This window comes from Bos taurus, chromosome 4 (assembly GCF_002263795.3).
Source record: "Bos taurus isolate L1 Dominette 01449 registration number 42190680 breed Hereford chromosome 4, ARS-UCD2.0, whole genome shotgun sequence".
Lineage (NCBI taxonomy): Eukaryota > Metazoa > Chordata > Mammalia > Artiodactyla > Bovidae > Bos > Bos taurus.
The window spans coordinates 52,122,173-52,141,187 of NC_037331.1; positions in this window are offsets into that span (position 1 = coordinate 52,122,173).

The following is a 19,015-nucleotide window of genomic DNA, read 5'->3' on the forward strand; positions in this document are numbered from 1 at the left end:
CTGTTAACTACCTACGCTTAAGGCATATGAATCATGAGTTAACTTTGATTGTATCTTTCTTTTCCTTTGTTCAGACTAGTTTCAGGGAATTTGGGGAGGTGGGTTTGGGCATGTTCACAAAAACTGGTCAGGGTCTTTGGCTAAGAGGAGACTCTGCCTTGGGCCCGCTGTTTAATAAACTGACTCCACTATCTGTATTGTCTTTCTGAGTGAATTTGTTTCCCAGAACGCGTGGCTACAAAAATGTGTGACATAACAATGTATAGGATCTGAATAAGAGAATTATGTTAGTTTAAAAGACTAAATCAATCTCTGCAATCTACAGACAGATAATAAATATCTCACCTTTCAAACATGGAACTTATATGACTTTATAATAAGGGCTATAGTCTCTGCCAATAAGGCAATAAACTTAGAAATTCATTATATAGTGATATTAGAAAAGATCCTCAATTTATACACTGAAACTATTTTTCTCAATAAGTTTAAGGCCATGAAGAGAATAAAAATTTATAATTACTCAGGAAATAATGATGGTATTATTGAAGTTACTAAGTATAAAGGTCTATTGTAACTAAAAGCAAATTGAAAATATTTATATTTCTTATTAAATGCTATGCTATGCTAAGTCACTTCAGTCGTGTCCGACTCTGTGCAACCCCATAGACGGCAGCCCACCAGGCTCCCCTGTCTCTGGGATTCTCCAGGCAAGAACACTGGAGTGGGTTGCCGTTTCCTTCTCCAGTGCATGAAAGTGAAAAGTCAAAGTGAAGTCACTCAGTCATGTCCGACTCTTCGCGACCCCATGGACTGCAGCCTAACAGGCTCCTCTGTCCATGGGATTGTCCAGGCAAGAGGTACTGGAGTGGGGTGCCATTGCTTTCTCCATCTTATTAAATAAGAAGGATCAAAATAAACTATACATGAATTAATGAATTAAGCAGTAATGACTATCTCTCACAAGAATTGCTTTGTTTTCTGAAAGAAAGGTGAAAGATAGTGAGAGTGTAACAGGCAGGAAGGCCAGGGGTCTCCAAAGGGAGGAAATGAGCTGCAACTGGCAGACGTTTTTTATCTCTCTCTTAAGCTGCAGGAGGAAACAAACAATGTTAGATTTTTTCCCCCCTCTTCTCAGATTTAAAGAGGTTTCTCTTAAAATTCTGTGTTGCCATAATGGACACCTGGCTCCACCTGAACTTAACTTTTCTCAAACCTTGAGATAATCAATGCGTTTTTCTTATGGAAATGTTTGTCTTAAGCTATGTTAATATACTGTGTATTTACCCTAGACTCTACCTTCAAGTCCCTTTGCCTAAAGACTCAGAACCAACTTGACAAACCAGTATACTTCACTCATACATTGTTCTCCTAATCTATGTTAATGAAAATATGTATTTGCTTGGGAATCTGCCTTTCTTCAAGACTCATGTCAATTGTTTTGTGGCCGGAGATGACTCGATTCGGTTCAGTTCAGTTCAGTTCAGTCGCTCAGTTGTGTTCGACTCTTTGCGACCCCATGAATCACAGCACGCCAGGCCTCCCTGTCCATCACCAACTCCCGGAGTTCACTCAGACTCACGTCCATCGTGTCAGTGATGCCATCCAGCCATCCCGTCCTCTGTCATCCCCTTCTCCTCCTGCCCCCAATCCCTCCAGAAAAGCCCTATGGCAAACCCTGAGTCCTTGAGGGACAAGGCACAAGACAGATGCCTGATCTGTAGACAGGCGGGGCACTGGGCCAAAGAGTGTCCAAACCATGACAAGTCTCCTAGAACGGCTTGCCACAAATGCCATCAACTGGGACATTGGGCGGCACTCTGCCCTCACTGGATCCAAGAGCCTCAAGGTCAAGCACCAAACCTACCCTCACGATGGTTCAAGAGGACTGAAGCGGCCCGCTCCAGCCAGCCCGCCTGTCACAGATAACCATCACGGGGCTGGAGCCAAGGGTGCAACTGGATGTGGCAGGTAGGTCCAAGAATTTCTTGGTTGACACAGGGGCTACCTACTCTGTCTTGACCTCCTACTCTGGAGCCTTCTCCTCCCAAACCTGTATCATTTTGGGTGCGACAGGAAAAGCAACTACTAAAAGATTCACCCGAGCACTTCTTTGTTGCTGGGATGGACAAATATTTTCCCACCAGTTTCTGGTGGTCCCTGAGTGTCCTATCCCCTTATTGGGAAGAGATATACTCACTAAACTGGAGACCGCCCTTGTGATGGGAAATTTTTCAGCCCCTAGAGCTCTACAGCTCCTGGTTACTACTGAAGAACCCATTACACCTTCAATAGAGAGGGACCAAAAACTATGGGAAGACAAAATTAACCCCCAGGTGTGGGACCAGGGGATTCCTGGACGAGCTCACCAAGCTGAACTGGTCATTATTGTCCTCCGAGATCCCACTCGGTTTCCTAACCAGAAACAATATCCTCTCAAAAGAGAGGCTCGGAGGGACTACAGCCTTTAATAAATAAATTCCTTGCTTGTAGGCTATTGATCCCCACCAGTTCGCCATGTAACACCCCAATCCTCTCAGTAAAGAAAAAAAGACAGAACCCGGCAAATGGTTCAAGATCTCCGGATTATAAATGAAGCTGTAGTCCCCCTCCATCCCACAGTACCCAATCCCTATTTAATCTTGGGAGAAATCCCACCCAGTGCCAAATGGTTTACAGTCTTGGATCTCAAAGATGCATTTTTTTGCATACCACTGGCTAAAGAATCCCAATACCTTTTTGCCTTTGAGTGGGAGGCACCAGGAGAAAAACACCAACAGATGACTTGGACAGTATTACCTCAGGGGTTCAGAGATAGCCCCCACCTGTTTGGACAGGCCCTTAGCCAGGATCTCCTAGATCTGGACCTGGGACCTAATGGGAAAATATTACAATATGTAGATGACCTACTAATCTGCTCTCCAGATGAGAAAAGTGCCCAACAACATGCAATTCAGGTTCTAAACTTCTTGGCAGAAAAGGGATATAAAGTCTCCCGTGCTAAGGCACAGATGGTCGAGACAAAGGTCACTTACCTGGGAGTTCAGATTACACACGGGTCCAGGAGGCTGTCCTCTGATCGGGTACAAGGAATCCTCCAGTTGCCCTCCCCCACGACTCGAAAACAATTGCGAGCTTTCCTGGGGCTGACTGGTTATTGTAGAATCTGGATACCCAACTATGGTCTAATTGCCCAGCCCTTATATGAAAGCTTAAAGGAACGAGATGATTCAATCCTACTAATGTGGGAAACTCCTCAAAAGGAGGCAGAGGCTACACTAAAACAGGCTTTAATTCAGGCACCTGCCTTGAGGTTGCCAGACCCAGAAAAAGCATTCCAACTTTATGTCCGTGAAAGAGAGGGAATAGCCTTGGGAGTGTTAACTCAAAGGTTGGGATCTGAGCCCCAGCCTGTAGCTTACTTATCCAAGAGGCTCGATCCAACTTCCCGAGTTTGGCCCCCCTGCCTTCGAAATCTTGCAGCTATTGCAATCATGATAGAAGATGCTTTAAAACTCTCCTTTGAGGGCAAATTAACTATTTTTACCAGCCACCAAGTAAAACAACTCCTAAATGGGAGAGGCCATTTATGGATGTCTGATCAAAGAATCCTCAGATATCAAGTAATGCTGATGGAAAATCCAGGCCTCACTATATCCCCTTGTGAGGTTCTTAACCCAGCCACCCTCCTACCTACCCCCGAGGGCTCTCTCCCATTTCACTCTTGTCTAGAAACCTTGGACCACTGGACAAAACCCCGAGAGGGATTGTCAGAATATCCTCTGACCAATCCTGAGGAAATCTGGCACACTGATGGAAGCAGCTTTGTCCTGGATGGAAAAAGAAGAGCCGGGTATGCAGTAGTCTCCAATTTTGAGACCATAGAGGCTAAGCCTCTGCCACCAGCTACTTCCACCCAATTAGCTGAGCTCGTAGCCCTAACTTGAGCTTTAGAGCTGGGAAAAGGAAAAAGAATAGCCATTTACACTGACTCCAAGTATGCCTTTCTGGTGCTACATGCACATGTGGCTATTTGGAAAGAAAGGGGCCACTTGACCACCCAAGGGTCCCCAATCAAATATGGTGATCAGATTCTTCGACTCTTGGAGGCAGTCCATCTGCCCACTGAGGTTTCAGTCTCCCACGGTAAAGGACACCAAAAAGGGAACACGGAAATGGCATGAGGGAACCAAGCAGCTTATCAGGCAGCTAGGAGAGCAGCATTACAGAACCATGACCTAATAGGGATTGCCACCTTAGTTCCACAGACTACTTTGCCAGAAACTCCTTCATATACTGAAGGTGAGACTCTTAAAGCTAAGAGTGAGGGCTTTCAAGAAGATCATATGGGGTGGTTCCAAAAGGAGGGACTCCTTTTTCTGCCTGGGAACCTCCAATGGAAGTTGGTTAACTCCTTACATGCCACTACTCATTTAGGAGAAAAGGCCCTCCAAAGATTACTAGAAAGGTCCTTCAGAGGAACAGGCCTCCAAACAACTATGAGACAGGTGGTCTCCTCTTGTCCCATTTGCCAATTAAACAACCCTCAAGGAGCTCAAAGACCCCAGCTGGCCCAGCCCATCCAACAAAATGGGGCCTACCCAGGAGAGGACTGGCAGATGGACTTCACCCGGATGCCAGTTTCTCAAGGGTATAAATACCTATTAGTCATGATAGATACATTCACAGGATGGATTGAAGGCTTTCCCACCTGGACTGTGAAGGCTGAGGAGGTGGTAAAAAAACTGCTCCATGAAATCATTCCAAGATTTGGTCTGCCCAGGTCATTACAAAGTGACAATGGGACATCATTTACTTCTAAGGTCACCCAAGGAGTCTCGAAAGCATTGGGCATTACTTATTATCTCCATTGTGCCTGGAGGCCTCAATCTTCAGGAAAAGTAGAAAGAGCCAATCAATTCTTAAAATCAGTGATAAAAAAGATAATCCAGGAGACCTCCCTGGGATGGAAGGAGGCTTTACCAGTAGCTCTCCTCCGCACCCTCATTGCCCCTAAGGAACAGGTTGGTCTTAGTCCTTATGAGATGCTATATGGGAGACCTTTTGTTTATGTCAATGACCTCTTCCTAGATCCAGAGGTTCAGACCCTCCAGTCTTATACGATGGCCATTGGGCAATTCCAACAGGATATATGCTTGTGGGGTATGAACCAGGACCCAAAAGATTCTAAAGAGTCACCACTATATGATCCAGGGACTCAAGTCCTAATTAAAGTCTGGAAAGATGGGTCCCCAAAGGCTCAACTCCAGCCCACATGGAAGGGCCCCTACCCTGTAATACTTTCTACCCCCACAGCAGTCAAGGTACCAGGACATGACTCCTGGATTCACTACTCACAAGTCAAGCCGTGGAAGAAAACAGAAGAGGACATTCAATATACCTGTGAGCCCCTGGGAGATCTCAGATACCTATTCAGAACTACCAATGAGTGCCATTCTAATAAACACATCTAAAATCTGGTTTCTGGGGATAAGATTTCTCAGGATAACTCTAAGGAGCCAACACAGCTTGACAGAGATTGTACTCCAAGACAGACAGGAGATAGATCTTCTGATCCCTGAACAAGGAGGAACTTGAGCCATCCTGGCCATGTGAATTTAAAATTGACTAATGTCCCTACTAGTCCTTGTTATGCTATATTGATGATGCTTATGATTATTCCATGTACTGTCAATTGGCTAACCTGTTTTGTCTCTGCCCAGGTCAACCAGCTACAACATGCAGTGCCAGTTCAACAAAGATATAAAACTACAGCCGACCACGGAAAATATCACACACCCTTGGACACGGCTATAAGGACTCTGAGGCTTGAGACTAGCAAGAGGGGGAGGCCCAATACCCCTCGCCATCCCAGTTAAGCAGGAAGTAGCCAGAAAGACCTCAACGCCCCTATTCCCAAAGAATTGGGCCTCCCACCTCTTGAGGGGGGAATGTTAGGTAGGTAGAATAGGGAAAAGGACTCCAAAATGACGGTGGCTAAAAGACAAGGAAGGTCAAAGGAAGGTCCGAGGACCAGAGTGAAGACTTCAGGCAGAACAAACAGAACAAACAGCACTCCTGGCTAAGCCAAATTTGCATAGGGCAGGCCCAGATGGAGGAAAAAACATATAAAAGGAGGAGCCAAAGCGCTTTCTCACGGACTTTCTCTCCCACATGCATGCACGTGCTCTCTCTCTCTCTCTCTCTCCCCCCTCCCCACGCACTCCTCCACTCTCTTCTCTTCGAGTCTTGGATTCTCCTGCTATCTTCTAAATAAAATGGAGCTGTAACACTGATTTGCCTAAGAGCTGTAACATGGTTTGTCCAAGACCCGAGAGCTGTGATGCGCCGAGGGCTTTAATATCCATTGCTCCAAATCTTTGTTGTGACGAGACAAAGAACCGAGAAACATACACTCACGTGACATCTATAGAAGATAGAACATATACTCGTGTGACAAAGTGATGGGACCAGATGCCATGATCTTCGTTTTCTGAATGTTGAGCTTTAAGCCAACTTTTTCACTCTCCACTTTCACTTTCATCAAGAGGCTTTTTAGTTCCTCTTCACTTTCTGCCATAAGGGTGGCGTCATCTGCATATCTGAGGTTATTGAGATTTCTCCCGGCCATCTTGATTCCAGCTTGTGCTTTTTCCAGCCCAACGTTTCTCATGATGTACTCTGCATAGAAGTTAAATAAGCAGGGTGACAATATACAGCCTTGATGGACTCCTTTTCCTATTTGGAACCAGTCTGTTGTTCCATGTCCAGTTCTAATGTTGCTTCCTGACCTGCATACAGATTTCTCAAGAGGCAGGTCAGGTGGTCTGGTATTCCCATCTCTTTCAGAACTTGCCACAGTTTATTGTGATCCACAAAGTCAAAGGCTTTGGCATAGTCAATAAAGCAGAAATAGATGTTTTTCTGGAACTCTCTTGCTTTTTCCATGATCCAGTGGATGTTGGCAAGTTGATCTCTGGTTCCTCTGCCTTTTCGAAAACCAGCTTGAACATCAGGAAGTTCACGGTTCACATATTGCTGAAGCCTGGCTTGGAGAATTTTGAGCATTACTTTACTAGCATGTGAGATGAGTGCAATTGTGCGGTAGTTTGAGCATTCTTTGGCATTGCCTTTCTTTGGGATTGGAATGAAAATGGACCTTTTCCAGTCCTGTGGCCACTGTTGAGTTTTCCAAATTTGCTGGCATATTGAACACAGCACTTTCACAGCATCATCTTTTAGGATTTGAAATAGCTCAACTGGAATTCCATCACCTCCACTAGCTTTATTCGTAGTGATGCTTTCTAAGGCCCACTTGACTTCACATTCCAGGATGTCTGGCTCTAGGTAAGTGATCACACCATCGTGATTATCTGGGTCATGAAGATAGGTCTTTTTTGTACAGTTCTGTGTATTCTTGCCACCTCTTCTTAATATCTTCTGCTTCTGTTAGGTCCATACCATTTCTGTCCTTTATCGAGTCCATCTTTATATGAAATGTTCCCTTGATATCTCTAATTTTCTTGAGGAGATCTTTAGTCTTTCCCATTCTGTTGTTTTCCTCTATTTCTTTGCATTGATCACTTTGCATTGAGGAAGGCTTTCTTATCTCTTCTTGCTATTCTTTGGAACTCTGCATTCAGATGCTTATATCTTTCCTTTTCTCTTTTGCTTTTCGCTTCTCTTCTTTTCACAGCTATTTGTAAGGCCTCCCCAGACAGCCATTTTGCTTTTTTGCATTTCTTTTCCATGGGGATGGTCTTGATCCCTGTCTCCTGTACAATGTCATGAACCTCATTCCATAGTTCATCAGGCACTCTATCAGATCTAGGCCCTTAAATCTATTTCTCATCTCCACTGTATAATCATAAGGGATTTGATTTAGGTCATATTTGAATGGTCTAGTGGTTTTCCCTACTTTCTTCAATTTAAGTCTGAATTTGGCAATAAGGAGTTCATGATCTGAGCCAGAGTCAGCTCCTGGTCTTGTTTTTGTTGACTGTATAGAGCTCTCCATCTTTGGCTGCAAAGAATATAATCCATCTGATTTCGGTGTTGACCGTCTGGTGATGTCCATGTGTGATGACTCACCTGGTGCCAATGTTATCTCAAAATGCATGTTGTAGGTGAGGGGCCTGGTGCCATTCTCTGAGTTTTGAGACATTTCCTTTCTCTAATTAGCAGACTGCTAGTAGCTATATAACATCTGGCTAAAGACTAGCAGCTGGAGAAGGCAATGGCACCCCACTCCAGTACTTTTGCCTGGAAAATCCCATGGATGGAGGAGCCTGGTAGGCTGCAGTCCATGGGGTAACTAGGAGTCGGACACGACTGAGCGACTTCACTTTCACTTTTCACTTTCATGCATTGGAGAAGGAAATGGCAAGCCACTCCAGTGTTCTTGCCTGGAGAATCCCAGGGATGGGAGAGCCTGGTGGGCTGCCATCTCTGGGGTCTCACAGAGTCGGACATGTCTGAAGCGACTTAGCAGCAGCAGCAGCAAAGATTAGCAGCGGGGCACTCTTTCTGCTCCGCCTCTGATGTCTATGTCAGAAGTTTTCTCTATCTCCTTTATACTTTAATAAAACTTTATTACACAAAACCTCTGAGCCATCAAGCCTCATCACTGATCCCAGATTGAATTCTTCTCCTCCAGAGGCCAAGAATCCTGGCATCTTTCATGGTTCAGCAACAGTCTTTCAGTAGTTGTTCAGTCGTGTTCAACTCTTTGCAATCTCATGGACTGTAGCCCTGCAGGCTCCTCTGTCCATGGAATTCTCCAGGCAAGAGTATTGGAGTGGTTTGCCATTTCCTTCTCCAGGGGATCTGAACCCAGGAACTGAACTCAAGTCTGGCTGCAATGCAGGTAGATTCTTTACCATTTAAGCCACCAGGTGTAAGGTATAGTTTGGGCCAAGGCAGAAAAGAAGGAGAGATGACCTCAATGGAAGTAGATTACCTTTATTCAGGCAAGGAGGGGCGACAGTCGGCCTAACTACCAGGCTGAGTGCAAGAGGGATCAGGGAGGCTCCATATTTAAAGGGAGGTTTGTAGAAGAGATAAGGGAAACATCAGGCGGGATGTTTTGGGTATTCTTTAGTTGAGATGGCATTTGTAGTTGGGCAGGGGGTGATAAGTCTTCTGGGCAGTGGGTGATAAGTCTCTGGCAAATGTAGGGGGTGGAAGGTTTCTGGACAGGGGGTGATAAGTCCCAGATAGATACAACGGGCCTGGAGCATCAGGGTGGGACCTAAAGTTCGATTTTGTTTTCTCCGAAGTTAGATGATTCTTTGAGACTGTTGTTTTCTTTTCTAGGCCCAAAGACTCCTTCACCAGGGAAGCTTTGTCTTCTAAATACACATAAACTTTGATGTCTAGGCACTTTAAGAAATAATGTGATCAAGCATGCATTAGCCTGTTTACATGGAAAAACTTGTTTAGACAAGAGGATTGAACAGAAAGTTAGGAAAAACTATTAGGGGAAGTGTTTGTATTTTGAACTTATTTTATTGGACATCTCTTGTTCACGACTTGGTGAACCTGGTACACAATTGTCTATTGTTATTGTTGCAGTTGCTCAGTCATGTATGACTCTTTGTGACCCCATGGACTGCAGCACGCCAGGCTTCCCTGTCCTTCATCAACTCCCGGAGCTTGCTCAAACTCATGTCCATTGAATTGATGAGGCCATCAAACTATCTCGTCCTCTGTCATCCACTTCTCCTCCTGCCTTCAATTTTTCCCAGCATCAGTCTTTTCTAATGAGTCAGATCTTTGCATCAGGTGGCCAAAGTATTGGAGCTTCAGCTTCAGCATCAGTCCTTCCAATGAATATTCAGGATTGATTTCCTTTAGGATGGGCTGGTTTGATCTCCTTGCAGTCCAAAGGACTCTCAAGAGTCTTCTCCAACACCACAGTTCAAAAGCATCAATTCTTTGGCACTCAGCCTTCTTTATGGTCCAACTCTCACATTCAAACATGACTAATGGAAAAACCATAGCTTTGACCATACAGACCTTTATCAGCAAAGTAATGTCTCTGCTTTTTAATAGGCTGTCTAGGTTTCTTCCAAGGAGCAGATGTCTTTTAATTTCATGGCCGCAGTTAGCATCTGAAGTGATTTTGAAGCCCAAAATAAAGGAAATAAAGTCTATCACTATTTCCATTGTTTCCCCATCTATTTGGCACGAAGTCAAAGGACTGGATGCCATGATCTTGGCTTTTTGAATGCTGAGTTTTAAGCCAGTTTTTCACTCTCTTTCACTTTCATCAAGAGGCTCTTTAGTCCCTCTTTGCTTTCTGCCATAAGGGTGTTGTCATCTGCATGTTTGAGGTTAATGATATTTCTCCTGGCAATCTTGATTCCAGCTTGTGCTATTGACAACTTATACAATACATTCATAACTTTATTATGCTTGGCTTAGGTTAACTTAAATATGTATGGAATTGGGGAGTATACAATTAGAGAAGGAAATGTGTGGGCCCTTGGAAACATGACATAAAACTTCCCATGAAAAATGTTTATAATACTTCTTGATGGAAACTTCAAGAAATATTACAGTATGAGAATACTGATATCCTGTGGTTATGATACTTTTTCTTTCTGGGTTTTAATTTAAATGAGAGATAAGATAGATAAGATAGAGATAAGATAGTTTTAGATAAGCCTGGTGGCTCAGATGGTAAAGCATCTGCCTACAATGCGGGAGACCCGACTTCGATCCCTGGGTTGCAAAGATCCTCTGGAGAAGGAAATGGCAACCCACTCCAGTACTCTTGCCTTTAAAATCCCATGGATAGAGGAGCGTGGTAGGCTACAGTCCATGGGGTCGCGAAGAGTTGGAAATGACTGAGTGAAAGAGAATCAAAAAGGAGAGTTTCTTCTGTCATCTAAAGATAGATAAAGCCTTTAACTGTGTCATAGAAAACTGTGGAAAGCTCTTCAACAGAGTACCAAACCATCTTATCTGTCTCTGAGAAATCTGTATGCAGGTCAAGAAGCAACAGTTAGAACCCTGTATGGAACAACTGATTGGTTCAAGATTGAGAAAGGAGTATGACAAGGCTGTCTATTGTCACCCTGTTTGTTTAATCTATATACTGAGAACATCATGAGAAATACCAGGCTGTGTGAGTTACAAGCAGGAATTAAAATAGGTGGGAGAAACATCAACAACCCCAGATATGTGGATGATATACCACTCTAATGGCAGAAAGCGAAGAGGAACTAAAGAGCCTCTTGATGAGGGTGAAAGAGGAGCGTGAAAGAGAGCTTAAAGCTTAAATATAAAAAAGAAACTAAGGTCATGGCATCTGGCCCCATTACTTCATGGCAACTAGAAGGGGAAAAAATGGAAGTAGTGACAGATTACCTCTTCTTGGGCTCTAAAATCACTGCAGATGGTGACTGCAGTCATGAAATCAGAAGATGATTGCTTCTTGGCAGGAAAGTCATGACAAACCTAGACAGAGAAGACTCTTGAGAGTCCCTTGGACTGCAAGGAGATCCAACCAGTCCATCCTAAAGGAAATCAGTCCTGAAGATTCACTGGAAGGACTGATATTGAAGCTGAAACTCCAATACTTTGGTCACCTGATGCAAAGAACCGACTCACTTGAAAAGACCCTGGTGCTGGGAAAGATTGAAGATGGGAGGAGAGGGGGATGACAGAGGATAAGATGGTTGGATGGCATAAATGACTCAATGGACATGAGTTTGAGTAAACCCCAAGAGTTGGTGATGGACAGGGAAGCTTGGCATGCTGCAGTCCATGGGGTCACAAAGAGTCGATCACGACTGAGACTGAACTGAACTGAGACAGTGTTTTGAAAAGCAGAGACAGTATTCTGCTGACAAAGGTCAGTATAGTCAAGGCTACAGTCTTCCCACTGGTCATGTATGGTTGTAAGAGCTGGACTGTAAAGAAGGAAGAACGTCAAAGAATTTATGCCTTTAAACTGTGGTGCTGGAGAAGACTCCTGAGAGTCCCTTGGACTGCCAGGAGATCAAACCAGTCAGTCTTAAGGGAAATCAATCCTGAATACTCATTGGAAGGACTGATGCTTAAGTTGAAGCTCCAGTATTTTGGTCACCTGATGTGAACAGCTGACTCATTGGAAAAGTTCTTGATGATGTGAAAGATTGAAGGCAGAAGGAGAAGAGGGTATCAGAGGATGAGGCTGGATGGCATCACTGGTGGGATGGACATGAACTTGGGCACACTTTGGGAAATGGTGAGGGACAGGGAGGCCTGGTGTGCTGCAGTTGCAAAGAGTCAGACATGACTAGATAACTGAAAAATACAAAGATAGAAGCAGACATGTTGGCTATATTTTGTTTTTCTTTTTGCTTTGCATGTGTTTTTATATGCTTTCTTATTGTTTTATAATGTTACACAAAGGTGTTGGATGTGTTCGTTTGCTCAGAGTGAAAATGTCTAATGTAGTTCTCTCATAGTATGATTTATTGTAATTTGGGAAACTTGGTTAGTTCATCACAAACATGTTTTCAATAATGATGACACTTTCTTTTAAATTTAGACACATTGTGAAAACACTGAAATAATTGTGTTCAGAAAAAGCATTATGCAAATATTAGATTATTTAACAATACCCCCCTAACTTCAGCCAAACCAGAAAATAGTGCTTCATGGGCCTTGGAAAGTTCTCGTACATAGTTGGTGGAAGTGAAAATTGGTACAACCTTTGTGTAGTTGCCAGGATTTCTCCACCGAAATATGGAACACATTTGAATAGAATTCTTTGACAAAAATAACCACAATAAGGATACATGTACAACATGAGAAGCTTATTGACATGGTACACAATATATTTTATAGGTAACCTTAAGTTTAGGCTTTTTTCAATGTTTATCTTTCAAAAATTCAGGTTGCCTTTACAATAGTCAAAAATTTTATTTCATATATCTGTAAGTTCAAGGTTCACTTCTTATTTCATTAAACTTCTTTAGTTTTGCAACTAGTAGATAAATAATTCATAACAATTATATATTCTTTACATTTTAAACCACATCTTAATAAATCCCATGCCATTGTTTCTACTGTGCTCAACTAATCATTTGAAATTTTTCAAAGGAAGTAAACTTTAGACACAAGACCTAGACTTTTCCATGAAGAACATTTGGAGTCTCTTTAAATTTTAAGTACTCCAGGAAAAAATTAGCAGAGTTTGGTAGATTTTTTTTATCAAAAATCCTCTTTTTCAGATATTCAAGAATTTTCCTATATTCATTGATTATTATTAATGCAATTATAACATTATTTTTTTGTGTGGTAAATTTAGCATCCTTTCTTTTATAAGAAAAAAAATCAGAGGGCATACTTATGTTCTTAAAAAGTCTTGATTTAAGGGTAGCAATCTTGAAAAATAAATCTACAACTGTTTCTTACAGACACTTCAAACTCAGAAAGATGAAAGCTAAACAAAGAACAATACTGTTTTGAATCATATATTTAATAAAAAGAAAAAAGGAACTAAAGCACTACTAGGCAAGCACACACTGCCTGGATTGTAGGCAAAGCTGATTAAAGGCTGGGGTAGGTGAATGTGCTGGCTGTGCGGTTTCCAGAGAGCTCAGGACCCGACCTTCCTGACCTGGGCTGGAGGGTGAGTGTGGGTGGACCAAGCCTACAAGCCGCCAGAGCACGGTGGGAATGAAACTTCCAACTGAATGACAGAGGTAGAGATGGCTCAATGAAGAGGATTTACAGCTTCAATTTCTTTTAACTAAAAAAAAAAAAAAAAAAAAAAAAAGTTAGAAAATTAACAGCAGCTTAACAAGAAAAGGGCAATCTTCTCTCCATAAATTTGGAAAGTGGCAAGCTAAGAGAGAGAGAGTAGACAGAATGAGGAATCCTTCCAGAATATGTCATTCCTTTACGCAGAACCTGCCGATGGCTTCCCATCTTCCTCATAGTAAAAGTGCAAGTGCCTTCCTGGGCTCCCACCACCTATCTGATCTCACAGCTTACCAGTCACCTTGTCAGGATTGCCATGCCCTCCTTCAGGGCATCTTCCCAACCCAGGGATCAAACCCAGTTCTCCCATGTTGCAGGAGGATTCTTTACCATCTGAGCCACCAGGGAAGCCCTTGTTCTCCTCACTGTTACTCAGATGTGCCAATCACCTTTCCAGTCCCCGGCTTTTGCATTTATATTTTTTCTGCCTGGAGAATTTTTCCCCTCATAGCTACCTGGCTCACTTACTAACTTTCTTCTGGTTCATGCTCTGTCACCATATCAGAGGTTCTTTTTGACCGCCCTATCCAAAACAGCGAGCCTTATAACTATTATGCTTCATTTTATTAAATCACATTTATTACCTGATTTATGTATATTTTGTTATTTATTCATTGTTATCTCATTCCCACCAGAAAGTAATCTTCATGAGGCAGAAACTTTGTCTATTTTTTAAAAAATTATTTATTTTAATTGGAAGATAATTGCTTTTCAATGTTGTGATGGTTTTTGCAATACATCAGCATGAATCAGCCACAGGTTTACATGTGTCCCCTCATCCTGAACAGCCCCCCACCCCATCTCCTTACCCACCCTATCCCTCTGGATTGTCCCAGAGCACTGGCTTTGTGTGCCCCATTTCATGCATCAAACTTGCATTGGTTATCTATGGTAATATACATGTTTCAGTGCTATTATCTCAAATCATCCTACCCTCATCTTCTCCCACTGAGTCCAAAAGTCTGTTCTTTACATCTGTGTCCTTTGCTGCCCTGAATGTAGGATCATCGTTATTGTCTTTCTAAATTCCATATATATGCGTTAATATACAATATTTGTCTTTCTCTTTCTGAGTTACTTCACTCGTATAATAGGCTCCAGTTTCATCCACTTCATTAGGACTGACTCAAATGCATTTCTTTTGTATAACTGAGTAATATTCCATTGTGTGTATGTACCACAACTTCCTTATCCACTCATCTGCCGTTGGACATCTATGTTGCTTCCATGTCCTACTATTGTAAACAGTGCTGCAATGAACACTGGGGTACATGTGTCTCTTTCAATTCTGGTTTCATCGGGGTGTATGCCCGCAGTGGGATTGCTGAGTTTAAGGCAGTTCTATTCCTAGTTTTTTGAGGAATCTCCACACTCTTCTCCATAGTGGCTGTACCGGTTTGCATTCCCACCAACAGTGTAAGAGGGTTCCCTTTTCTCTACATCCTCTCCACTATTATTTCAAAGAATCGTCAAAATATACAAGCAGCTCATGCAGCTCAATACCAGAAAAATGAACAACCCAATCAAAAAGTGGGCAAAAGAGCTAAACAGACATTTCTCCAAAGAAGACATATAGAAGGCTAATAAGCACATCTATTTTTTTTTAAACTGATGTAAACCTAGAATGGTGCTCACCACAGAGATGACACAGAAAAATACATGTTGAATATAGGAGTGAATTCTGATGTGGCGCTCTGTTTCTATTCAGCAGAAACAACTCTGTTAATATTGTGAATTCCACAACATTATGACATTCTCACCAACATCTTCCATAAGGAGGGAAGTGGGTTGAGGAGGCATCCTTGGAAAGTCAGGAGAGAAATACAGGAAACACTTGACTGCATGAGCTCTCACTGTAGGATCTCAGCAAAGGCAAAAAGTTGTGCCTTTCCAGGAATGTGTACTAAGTGGATAGAGCAGGAGAAGGTTGCAGAAGTGAATGTATCCCCGGCTGGGTGCAGGGGTCCTGCTAAAATGTATTTAGTAACAGTGTTTCAGAAGGAAAACCATGTTTGTGACTTCATTTAAGCATTCTTCCTTGGTAGCTTCAGTATACAGGAAATAGAACAAGAGATTTTAAAATCTCAAAATTCAGATCTTTAAATGTCATACCAAGACATGAGGAGAGACTATCAAGTAGATTTTACCATACAGTGTCCACAGTCATATTATAAAAGAATGAGATGTAAAAGTGTGATCCATCAATCAAAAGTTGGATAATCAGATGAGAAATATGGTACATGAAAGACAAAATGATGAACTCAGTCTGGAGGAAAATACCAAAGAATGGAAGACAATTTATGTGAGTGCCTTGAGTTTATTTAAAGAAAAAGAACCCAAAACTTAAAATTATGAAGTCAAAAATAAATATGTAAGATGGCATTAAAGTAATAAAAAAGTGAGATGACATTAAGAGGGAGATTATTATGCTAAGTAAGCAAACTGGAACACTACTGGAGTAAAATGGCAAATGCAATATATATAACTGGAAATCTGAATTCTTGTACAGTAAAAAAACATATTTTATTTATTTGTTTGTTTTAAGCAGCTTCAGTTTGATTATGAAATACTGAAAACTCATGAAACTTGCATTCACTGAAGAAGAATGGTGGCACAAACCAAAATCTGATAGTAAAACAAAGGGATATAATGAAGTAGAAAACAAAAACCAACAGGGAAGATGTGTAATTATTCAAAGATTCTTGAAATTAATATTTATGAAACCCCCATTATGTTCCAGAAATCTCATTAATTGCTCAACATATCATACATTATTTTTGTAACAGATTAATTTCTTTCTTGGAGGAGAAGAGATTTGGACCTGATGGTGGAATCATTGGGAAATAATTTTTAATTGTGTTTTTAGATGGTGTTTAAAAGTCCCCAACTGACAGAGGGTGCTGTTTTAGTCCAGAATGAGTTTGTTGGTGAATGTTGGGGTTCTCTTTGTGACTGAAAGATTTCTTGAAGTCTTCATGTTGGCACGGTTTCTTCTTTCTGTGGATCTTCAGGTGAGTCACAGGGTGGAGTAGTGGGTAAATTCCTTAGTGCAGAGTTCATAATGGTATGGCTTCTTGCCTGCATGGATTTGCTGGTGAGCTTGGAGATCTGAAGACTGCATGAAAACTTTGGGGCAGATATTGCATTTAAAGCATCTCTCTCCTGTGTGTGTGTGCTGGCAAACTGAGGCTTGTAATGAAAGCTTTTCTTTGCATACCCTACCTTCATTCAGTGTCTGTGGCTTCTTTTCCAGTAGGATGACCTACAGTGTTCAGTGAAGGAATTGAATTTGGCCCATGTTGTTCTGAGCAGCTCAGGACAAATATGTGGCTCCTTCTTGAGGTACTTCTTGGGAAATGGAACTGTTGTCCCATTTTTCTTTTGGAACTCTTTTGAGAGCCTCTTTTGTGTCCACTCTGAGTCAAAACTTCCCTTTCACGATCCTGAAATTTAAGTATTCTTGCTTCTTCCCCGTCTCCCATCAGGCCCTTCTCCAATTTCTGGTTGAGTCTCAGACCCTCCAATGTACCTTTTTTCAGGAATGGTCTCTGACAGGAGAATATTCTGTTCCTTCTGTCATCTGATGTATCTCACTCATAGAGGGTTTGGGCTTCCTGAATAAGTTTCTCCCATTACCCATGTCACTGACTTCAACTTCCACCATCTGAACATTCAAATTTGCAGAAGAAACTTTTCTCCTTGTAAGGTGACTGTGGTCTATTTATTGGGTTTCTTTTTATTTCTTAGCATGTCCTTTGGGTCTTTGCAATTTTCCAAACCACTTTCCTTGACTAAGACCTGGAACTCCTGCAATGTGGAGATCCTAAACTGCTCCATCACCAACTTATCTACATTCTTCTTGTTGGTTTGTAAACCTGGCCTCAGCCACAGATGACAGAGCTCAGAGAGTCTCCTCAGATCCTTGAAGGGATTGAATTCCAATAAAGTGGTAAAAGTTCTGAATCTAACGTACCAAGTCTCAAAGTTGTAGTCTTGCTTTTCAGTGTGTTCCTTGGGATAGTACAGACACTGGCGACTCTGATCTAGGGCTGTCTTGGGGTTTTCTGTGACCCCATGAAAATGTCTGGTCTGTGGCTATATTTACTGGAGAATTTTCCAATATGACTCTGAGCAAAGTCTTCTAGAACTGGTGCCTAATTGAGATCTATCAAAAGGGATTTGCCCTGGTTTTCCTTAATAATAGATTGACTATTTATTCAGGAATCTCCTTCAAGTCCTCTTGCCTTCAGCCTCCTTGTGTCTGGGACTGGATCTTAAACTGTGCCTTGAGTTGAAATGTCTTTATTTATATAGAGCTGTTAAAGTTCCTAGTCTCTCTTCCAATGATTGGGCACAACCTCATCAGCCCAGTGGTTGATTTAATGCCATGGAAGGAACCATTTTAGATCATCTGAGTGGATTAAATTTCCCACTGAAACTCCACCTAAAGAAAAAATAATTTGTTAAACAGTAGATTTTATTGTATTATTTATTGTAGATTTTTATTGATTGTACTGAGTGGCTACAAGATTGGTTTTTCTGGTCTAGTGAATTTTTTATCTTATGTCTGCAGCGTTCAAAGGAGTTAAGGAATATAAACCAAACCAAAAAAGATTTTATTTAAAACCATCTGACAAGGCAAAGCATGAGAAGAACGTATTACTGAGTAGGCATTTAGAAAAATAGAAATTGTGTATCATAAAAAATAACATATAATTTAGAAATTCTTATTTTTCCTAAATGCCTGAGGCAGCATATCTTAGTAAGTAAAGAACATGTAAGAAGTTGGTGGGCTGATATCAAATCAGTGATTTAATATAGCTGGAATAAAATTTTAATATAGTAATTCTAAGATTTTGAAGAATAAAGAAAGTTTAAAACATCATTAATATTCCTCATGTAACATTAATTGCTTTTCATTTTTCAATAAAATGTGTGTATAAACCACATCTTCTTTATCCACTTGTCTATCAATGGACATTTTTATTGTTTTGCTTTTGCTAACTTTGGGTAACTTTTATTATTTTATATTTTTTAATTGGGGCATAGATGATTTATAGTATTAGTGTCAGAGTACAACATAGTGATTCAAAATTTTTATAGATTATACTTCATTTAAAGTTATTATATTTGCCATATTCCCTGTACTACACAATATATCTTTGCAGCTTATTTATTTTGTACATAGTTGTTTGCACCTGTTAATCCCCTGCCCCTATCCTGCCCCTTCCTCCTCCCTTCCCTCTCCCCACTGGTCACC